This window comes from Daphnia carinata, chromosome 8, assembly GCF_022539665.2.
Source record: "Daphnia carinata strain CSIRO-1 chromosome 8, CSIRO_AGI_Dcar_HiC_V3, whole genome shotgun sequence".
Taxonomy (NCBI): Eukaryota; Metazoa; Arthropoda; class Branchiopoda; order Diplostraca; family Daphniidae; genus Daphnia; species Daphnia carinata.
In genome coordinates this window covers 6,276,876-6,286,350 of record NC_081338.1, presented here as the reverse complement: position 1 = coordinate 6,286,350, position 9,475 = coordinate 6,276,876, and the positions used below count along the sequence as shown (strand labels likewise).

Sequence of the window (9,475 nt, the reverse complement as noted above, 5' to 3'; positions counted from 1 at the left end):
TCAATACCAAGGTATTAACGGGTTTATTCCTGTTTAACATATAAAATTTTTATCAAATTATTTCAGGTGTTTCAAGTGCTGACTGTAATAGCGGAAAAATGCCCTAAAACATAACCCCAACATTTTTACGTCAAATTGTATTTTAGCACCAAATACTAGTATTTAACAGTATCAACGTCGAATAAAAAATGAGTAGCAATTTTGTAACAGGAATTTCTACTGCAGACGGTCCCCCAAACACTATAGCCACCTATTGGTACGATATTCGATTTTCTACATTGGGTTACAGTGATCGTCCGAGGCTAGAGTAAGGTCTGTAGCAACTTTCAGTTTTTCAGTGACGGTTTTTGAGGCAATTTTCCCACGGTCATTTTTCTTCGTTTTTCTCCGTTTCGTTAAGCCCAATGTCAAAACAAAGCCGATATTCGTGATCAGCGTTCAATTTTAAATCGAAATAATGTATTTTTAACTAAATTAAGCAAGGATTACGAAAATTGATATCTTTTACACGTGAACCTTATGGCATTTGAATTATTAGAACTGAAAGTTGCTACAGACCTTACTCTAGCCCAATGTAGAAAATTGAATATCGTACCAATAGGTGGCTATAGTGTTTGGGGGACCGTCTGCAGTAGAAATTCCTGATACAAAGTTGCTACTGATTTTTTATTCGACGCTTTAATACTGTTAAATACTAGTACTTGGTGCTAACATACAATTTGACGTAAAAATGTTGGGGATATGTTTTAGGGCACTTTTCCGCTATTACAGTCATTCGTATCATTTTCGCAGCCCGACTAAGTCGGACTTATTTTGCTATTACCCAAACAAATAGTAAACTATAGAGTGAATTGTTTATTTTAAAAAGCAAGTGAAATGGAGTTACGGATGAGATTAGAGAAGAGCAAAGTTTACTTGCGGATCTGATGTTGCTGTTTTTATAGCTTTTCTACCACTTTCCTAGAAATGTCGGTAAGCACAAGTCAAACGGCCTTTCGTACGTTACGTTACGTACTTCTGGCTTATAGTACAGTTTCCAATAAAGGGTAATTCCATGTCAATATTGCTTAATTCCTTTATACATTTGAATAGGAAGATTACACAGGCAAGCAAAGCCTATTAATGGAGAGGCAATGCAACATCAACCTAAGACGCACACCTCCAGAATACCGAAGAGTTCTATTGTGTTTGAACACACTACTTCAGTGAATTTAATACTATGGAAAACACCACCGACAGATCTTTGGTCAAACTTGTAAGTTTAAAAAGTAATAATGCCTATTGAAAACCTTGCCATGTATACGATTTTATAGAAACAGTCTGCTATTCAGTAGAGATTCTAGATTTTTGAAATTTCCATTCCCAGTCTCACGCCTGAGATCGAACACTGATTGTTCTTATCTTCCTAACTTTGGGTTTGGGTTTTAGAAAAACCTGGCTTTTGACATAAAACATGAGCAATTCGTATCTCGAAGATTTTACTTGTTTTGTTTTTATATTTCAAGTTGCGTAAGTGTTGGCTGTTTTCGATGAACTTCTCTAAAGTTTTGAGTCAATCGTGAAATAGTAATAAAGGAAAAAAATGTGTGAAGAAAACTATTTTTTTTCTATTTCCAGTTTCAAAATTGTAAGTTTTGACTTTGCCCGTCGCCTTGCCCGGTCTCCCGTCTTCACTTCGCCCGTCTTCACCTCGCCCGTGTTCACCTCGCCCATCACTCCGTCATCGCACCGTGGTTGCGCCGTCTTCGCATCGTGGTCGTCACGTTTTCGCTTCGCCCGTCGCCCCCGGCTTCACCACGTGGTCGCCCCGTCTTTGTCTCGCCCGTCCCCCCGTCTTCGCCTTGTCCTTCTTCACGTCTTCCCTGCCGCGCTATCATCGCCGCATCCGTCGCCCCGTCTTCGCCTCCCCCATCGCCCCGTCTTTGCCTCGCCCGTCGCCCCGTCTTCGCCTCGCCCGTCGTGCCGTCATCGCCTCGTCATCGCCTCGTCATCGCCTCGTCATCGCCTCATCCTCATCTTTGTGGTATCATTGTATTTTATAACGTGTAATTGTGTAGTTAAGGTAATTAACAAGTTGGCTGCCACGCCCCTTGATCCCCTTTTTTTTTTTTAGCTTGACAGGGACGGGCCGCGCTGTTCTGCTCCATGGTCTATCTGCCATGGGGTGGAGCAGCGCCACTGCCCAAGATTGGCCGAAAGGCCTTTAGGCAATGCACCAAAGGGATTCCCTTGATCGATGCGCTTGATGAGACCTGGGGTGTGCATTCCCGTAAAGGTCTCATCATCGTGTCAGCCCGGCCCACCCGGCCCCCTTGGTCGCTATCCCTACGATAGCGACGTAGCGACTGTAGAAATAGTGGCGTGGCAGCCAACCTGTTAATTATTTATGTATGTATGTTTTGTATTGTATTGTCTTATAAGATGTAAATATTAGTGGAGGATTTGTGGGAGGATGGAGGGACAATAAAAATTTTTCACTTTCACATGAATTTTGTTTTTATTTACGAGTATATACATGAACTGGATTGGGAATCGAACCCTTGACCTTTAGCATATCAGTCGAATACTTTACCATTTAGCCAACTACAACGTTAACTACTAAACAATTTCTTCCTTAATATATTTGTTTGTACTTCATAAGTAGATACGCTTTCCAATGTGAATTATTGTTTGTACAGATGATGGTAGCTCAGTGGTAGAGCGTTCAACTGTGATGTGAAGTGTACGAGGTTCGAATCCCAGAATGGTGAACACAATGTGGATCACTAGAAGACGTGTGACAACATGCAAACACTAAGTTAAAAAAATAAGAGATTTTCAAAAAATTTGTTTAAAAAAGATTTTTATTGACAATTCTCTGCATATTAGAATTATTTTTGCAACTTTAAAAAGGCACAATAGCCCTTTCAAAAGTTGCCGTCAACCCAGGCAGGGGGAGACACTGCCTTGTTGACCCACCGGGGAGATTACCCGGTGATTGGCTAAGAGAAGCCGGAAGAAGAGCTGAAGATTTGGAACATTTTTACAGGAGCGATTAACCTTTAGTTCGGATTTGTGGGTAGCCACGTCGCCCTCCGTGAACACATCATCGGACTAAGCGGACCCCCACGTCCCCTTTCCGGCCAGAGCCCTCCAAACCTCGGTATATGTTGTTTTTATATATACCGTACAGTAGGGGCATGACCCCCTACGGGCTTATTACGAGTCAAGGGGAAACGGGGCTACGGAAAGGAAGGGAGCCCAGATATGCACTTCAATTTTTTAATTTTAAATACCGTTTGGGGAATATGAATAAAGTGTAGGAATTCCATGTTGTCCATCCAATCATCACAATTTATTCAACGTCTTGCCCCAAACCAAAAACATTTACAGAGCCAGCGTTATTTTTCACCTTTATTAAAAAACAAAACAAAAAATACATTAACTATTGAACAGAAAATTATGTAGGTTAGATATAGTTAGCAAAAGAGCAGAAAATGCTTCGTGTTTACTTACAAGTCCCTTTCTACGAAGATGAGTTTAGGCTTTGAAAGGTTATTTCAAACTGCAACTTCAGGAAAACCATCCGACTATCACCAAATAAATCCAAGTTTTCCTGTGCCCTAGAAAAATTCTCGTTTTTAACTAGAATGTTAATGCAATTCTAGATAAATCTCCTACCACATTGGAAATGACTTTTTCCCATCAAGCTGGTGCCAACATCAGTTCTTTAAATACAGCATATCAAACAAAACCTGGAAACAAAGCAGAAAGTAACCAGAACTTTTCAATAAGCTATTAATGGTGTGGTATGCTACACAACAAGTTTTCACCAAGAACTTGTGCTTTTACCTTTTAGAATTCAACTGCTCATTGGTAACCATCCTAAGAAGAAAAACGATTATGACAATGTGGCACACTTGGCGATATCCTGGGATTCGGCAAAGCATTTCCAATTCGCGAGGCAACCATTATTATGGCAACCAAACTCGATATAGCCTCCTGACAACGAACAAATTGACAGTTCAGTAGGTACTCAGTAACAAGCAATTCCTCCGCTAGATGTCTTCAAAATATAGATACTTAAAAAAACTCATAATTTTTTGTTTTGTGGTCACAAAAAATACTTGTTGCAAATATGTTCGTTTTTGTTTCTGCAAGTGTAAATGGAGTCAATGTCAAGTGTTCCATGGCCATAAGGATAGGAGGTATTCAAAGTCCTAAAATAAATGTTTTATAGCATTAACCTAGAGAAAAAAGTTAACAATAGAATGGGCAACATTACCAACCAATCACCAGAGAAGAGAAATTCTTCAAAGCAATACAAAGCTACATGGCTGCCAATATGTACTGCTCCTATTTGTGATAACAATGTATGAAAGGTAGTATCAGCAAATGGTTTTATTGTTGTTTTGTTTCTAACCTAACCTTAAAATGCAAACCTCCCTTTTTCTTTTGTTAGTGATGAAGATGGAATTTTCTGTCCTACTTGTTTCTGTCATAGACTGTGGGGTCCACCGTTACAAAACTCTACATCAGCAACAATCGTTTCTCACTGCTCAGAACCTGCAAATGTCGTGAATGAAAAAATTTTAATTAAAAATAATTTTAAAAAATAGTTGTAACACCAAGCATTATTAAACGACTCGCCTATATAAGGAAACCGCTGGAACCACAATGTTTGTCTCCACAATCCTGAAATGATTGAAATGACAAGCTTTGTTTTATTTCATTAATTCTAATTTTTAAAAAAGTACAAAGCCTAACTGCATGGTTGAGCAGTTTGGCTTGATGCCTTTTTTAAAAAGCAAGAAGGTAGCAATAACCATTATCTCAATGTGCCTGTCGTGTTTACTTTTAAGGACATGAGTTACCATCCATGACAGCAAGCAAATAAATTCTTCTTGCATTCATGGTATGAGACGAAAATAATGGCAAAGAATAATACAATAGTGGAACATGGAAGAATGATATTGCCACACATTTATGATCCTTCTTAATGGCCATCTGGCATGGAGATGAGAACGAGGGCCAAGGCACCATGTCTTGTTCAAAACTTGTGATATTCCCTAAAATTTAGAAAGAAACAAACAATGACTCAGCATGAAAAGAATTACTTCTTATAGTTTCTTCTTAATAATGTGCCATTCATTTTGTAATTTGAAAAGGAATTTCAAATATCGTTAGGTATTCTCAAATTAAAGTTTCTTGTGGAACAATGTTTTTGTTAGAATTAGAATCAATGTCTTTGGTTAACAATGTTTTCTTGGCGAAACATTCACTCAAGTATTACTTTACCATTGCTGCCTGATGTGTCTAAATATTTCGCCCGTCAGATGCACACCACAAATTTCACACACAACGAACTAGCAAATGGCGACTGATGGCGGTTCACAAAACTCAAGCAACGTTGCCATATATTTCAAAATGGGCGGCGAATTCAATTTAAGACAAAAACTTTTTAGTTTTCTCTCGCACAGGAAGATACTATGCAAAAACTAAATTAAAACAAGGAGGTGACTGGTTGTCTTTCAGGTATTCAATGCTAAGTTATGTATTGTTGGGAAAGATAAATTCATGTTGCGGCTCTCGTGCAATAGGTCCACCAACATCAGTAACACACACAAATCCGTGCCAATCGTGAAATACTTAACCAACCACACGAAAACGCGTATTTCTTCAAAATTATTTGGGCGTCGCTCAGAATTGAAATTGGACACAAAATTTAAAGAACAAAAATTATAATCAAGTGAGCCTCAACGCATAGATAGGAAAACGTAATGAGGTCAACTTGGGGAAAGAGGTACAGAAGTGAACCCAAAAGCAGCATAGAATCCGATATGTGAACAAATTATTCAATGGGTAAAAAATTATGGGTAAGACAAAAGAAAAATAAAATAGGTAATTCATTGATGGGTCTTGCTTTTAGATGTTTCTAGTACGTCGAGGTGGTGGTGGTGGCCATGAGGTATCCTCCTTAACAAGCTCAGGTTCTCTAGTTGTTTTCTTGCCATCACGTGTCCGTTTCGTGGCCGGCACGGCCGGAGATTCATCCGCCATTGTTGCGGCAGATACTGCCGGGCCCTTCTTTTGTCGTGAACGTTTGGTGGCCGGTGCTTTCTCTTCCTCTTCTTTGGCTGTAGCACCCAAAGTCTCAATGTCGGGGTCGCGTTCCAGCTGGACAGAGACTTTCTTCTCCTCCAGCGCTTCCTTCCGGGACGGAGACACGTTTGACAGCACCTCGACGTGTTGTTTTCTTCGTCACCTCGACATCGGCTTTTATTGTTCATCTATAACAAGCCAGTAAAACACCATTAGGCATAAAAACTCTTAATTCATATATAATATTTCATACCTTACATAATTCGTGAGTTGATTGCTAGCATATTCTTCTGACAGAAGCTTCGGAAGAGACATTTACGATTTTCGTTTACGCTCACCATGGATGCTGGTAGACTAGACATTTAAAGTTAAGACACTTTGCCCAATTCCAACAGATTTGATTCTTACTTGTAAGTTTAATTGCACAAGAATGCAGCGACGAAATCCGCCGTCGTTTTGCTGTCGACAAAAACGATAGTCTTGGTATCACTGAGATCTTGTAAAACTTCGGTCAGCTTAGCTCTCTTATCTCTTTTCGAGCACTGAAAAAACAAACAAAAAAAAAACAGCTGTTCAACATCCGGATTTGGTGCCACCTACAATGCCTGTTGTGACGAATATGTAGTCTTCCATGTACGTCGCAGCCAGCGCTTGTACTTTATCTGGAAATGTAGCCGAAAACGTACAAACACGACGGATTCCCTACAGAGAAACAAATAGTATTACGTCAGACGAATCTAATACTCAAAAGCCATTTAGAATATACTTTCGGATGCATCGTTGGATGGTTGACAATTTTTTCAACATTGGGGCCGAAACCCATATCAAGCATTCGATCATCTTCGTCCAAAATTTAAAAACCTGACCCCCGAGAAGTCAAGTACTCCACGGTCGAGAAAATCGTTGAATCGCCCCGCGGTCGCGACAAGAATATTACACCCAGCTTGAAGATTTGACCGCTGATGGCTCGTCACAGTTCCTCCAAATATAATCACAGACTTTAAAACCGAACTGTAGGAGAATTTACACGCCTCGCGTTGAATTTGAATGGCCAATTCACGAAATGGGGGCGACAATTACAACTTCTGGCTTTTGCCCCATGGCATGAGACGCAGCAGCAACACCTTGTTCTAACAATGTTCAAAACCGGTACCAAGTACGCTGCCTGCATAAAAAAATTTGAAATTTTAGATGACATAATCAACGAATATCACGAAGGGTTTGTTGAGTATCTTAGATGCAATTGGACCTTTTAGTAGTCGTAATTACCGGCGTGCCCACTCAATATTACTTTTACTTCAACTTGCCCAGTTCACACCGACCCCTTTGAATCAAGCCAGTACAGGACATCCAGGTTTCAAAATTACTAACCTTTAATTAATTGGATTAACGTTTTGCCGGGGCCCGTGACAGCACATGCAATTAAATCTCTTTTGGCAAGAATACCAGCAACTGAAGCTTTTTGAACAGGTGTTGGTTTTATATGTAGCCTGAATTCTTAATGTTTTGAAGTAGTAGTTGGCGCAGGCCAGCTTCTTTGAATGGTGTTATATATTGAGGTACATCTTTTACTGTAACCTAAAGCAAACCTAATAGATATTTTTAAATCATAAAATACAGTTTCGAGAAATGGCTTACCTGAAGGATGAATTTAACAAAATTGTTAAAGCATTCCCCACATACGATGCCCTTAAACAGTTTCTTTTCATCGCATGTCACAGCTTCCGGAATGTATTGCTCATGCTGCTTTCCATCTTCCGTCAATTCACTGAATAGATTCGGGCAGCCTTTCGAGGTGTGGCCAGCTTCATGACACTAGGGGTAAAAACATATTAAAGTAATCACACTAGGAATACAAGAAAACACTTACCGTGTTGTTTCGCAATCATTATCTTCAAAGCCAGGGTTTTAAGACGACAAACTCCGAAATACACATTTTCCTAGAGTACGATCTATCACTGACAGCTAGAAAAATTCGTTTTACAATAAAAAAATAATGTTATTTAATTTACCAATCTTTATTCCATTTCTACGTATTCAGATTACATACCTTTTCAGTTCTCTTTCTCCAACATCCCGGGCAGGAAGCTCACTGATTGACCACTTCCATCAACAATTACTGAGTAAAACTACCTTCTTAATAGCAATGCATCGACCGCAATGGCGGCGAAAAATGCGGGAATAAGTCCGGTACTTTAGAACCAAGAGACCCCCCCCCCCTCTTGCAACGTTGCCTATTGGAAAACGGAAAACATAAAAAAAGTAATGTAATCAGAGTCATGACTCTGATGTAATTAAACATTTTATAATTCAAAATTTTTATTTTCATTTTGTGACAGGACCTGTGTACGAACACTGATGTGAAGGAAAATGACGGTATTCATAGCTTCATTTTTTTCACTCAAGTGGGATTTTATTCTGAGGTATAGCGCTTAGCCAGCCGCAGCCGCCGCTTAGCAGTCGAAGTCTAAAATGGTCAAACTGAATGTCGTACCAATAGATGGCCATACTGTATGGCGGACCGTTTCTGATAAAAATTCTTGTTCTATAATTAATTAATTATTAGCTGTTTATTTCTCGCGAACTCAAAAAATGACAATATGACTTTAACCAGTAAATGATTTAAAAAATTACAACACAAAAGAATCATTCCGATAATTCATTAACCTTTTGGCTACCAATTCTGCCATTTAATGAAAACGATTTAGTTTTGCTCCCAAACAAATAAGGTGGTTCGTTTATTGCCCAAAATTCTTTGAGGCGTATATACAAAACGAAAATTTGCTTATTTCTATTGGTGTACGTGTAAGGCGACGTCAAACTGTTGAGTAAGCTGCGTGCTGGTCGTACTCGTCGGAGGGCCATTGCCGTCAGGATAGAAGTATTGGTCAAGAGGCGGGCAAGCAGCCGGACGTGAAAAGATAACTCTTTGTTAATGTGGCTACCGCCAACCACCGAAAGGCTTTCCGGTACTTCGCCCGTCAGATCCGCAAGCCCACTGAATGTGGTACCGTATTTTAACGTTTGAAATGAATAATCTTAATAATTTAGTAATGCAATAACTGGGCCAAAACCATTAAACTTATTGTATGCTAGTTATCACTTCTAAACAAACTTACCTTTTAATTGGTTTTATGCAAAGATGTTAGATGTATTATCAATAGTATATCAAAGATTTATAACTTGAATGAATTACATGTTGAATTTCATGATGTTTAACCTGTTAAACACTCTACTACACATTATAAATCTGTATCAATAACCTAACAAACTTTCAAACTTACATAATGATTTGTGAGTTGTTAAATTTCAGGTTCAGTTAGCTCATAACGTTAGACATAGTGGTGATTCTGCTTCCTTCACACAAAAAATTAAAAACACCTAGACCAAACAG

General features: G+C 39.1%; 4 long non-coding RNA genes across 5 annotated transcripts; 2 read left to right on the top strand and 2 right to left on the bottom strand.

Annotated features, from left to right (window-relative positions):
* The first annotated feature begins 376 nt into the window (after positions 1-376).
* LOC130700402 (uncharacterized) lies at positions 377-1,920 on the top strand. Its single transcript, XR_009003785.2, has 3 exons — positions 377-972; positions 1,093-1,255; positions 1,618-1,920. It is a non-coding gene; the product is annotated as an uncharacterized LOC130700402 (long non-coding RNA).
* Positions 1,921-3,116: 1,196 nt separating this feature from the next.
* Positions 3,117-4,200, bottom strand: LOC130700400 (uncharacterized). Its single transcript, XR_009003783.2, has 5 exons — positions 4,107-4,200; positions 3,832-4,045; positions 3,661-3,734; positions 3,496-3,602; positions 3,117-3,391 (listed from the first exon to the last, which is right to left on the bottom strand). It is a non-coding gene; the product is annotated as an uncharacterized LOC130700400 (long non-coding RNA).
* Positions 4,098-4,642, top strand: LOC130700403 (uncharacterized). The gene is made up of 3 exons (XR_009003786.2): positions 4,098-4,187; positions 4,240-4,361; positions 4,442-4,642. It is a non-coding gene; the product is annotated as an uncharacterized LOC130700403 (long non-coding RNA).
* An 888-nt stretch (positions 4,643-5,530) lies between these two features.
* On the bottom strand, positions 5,531-8,244 carry LOC130700396 (uncharacterized). 2 transcript variants are annotated; one of them, XR_009003771.2, is made up of 8 exons: positions 8,132-8,244; positions 7,952-8,046; positions 7,720-7,896; positions 7,453-7,659; positions 6,848-7,246; positions 6,490-6,783; positions 6,335-6,435; positions 5,531-6,269 (listed from the first exon to the last, which is right to left on the bottom strand). It is a non-coding gene; the product is annotated as an uncharacterized LOC130700396 (long non-coding RNA). The 2 variants fall into 2 exon arrangements; XR_009003772.2 differs by having other exon boundaries at positions 6,340-6,435.
* Positions 8,245-9,475: the final 1,231 nt, after the last annotated feature.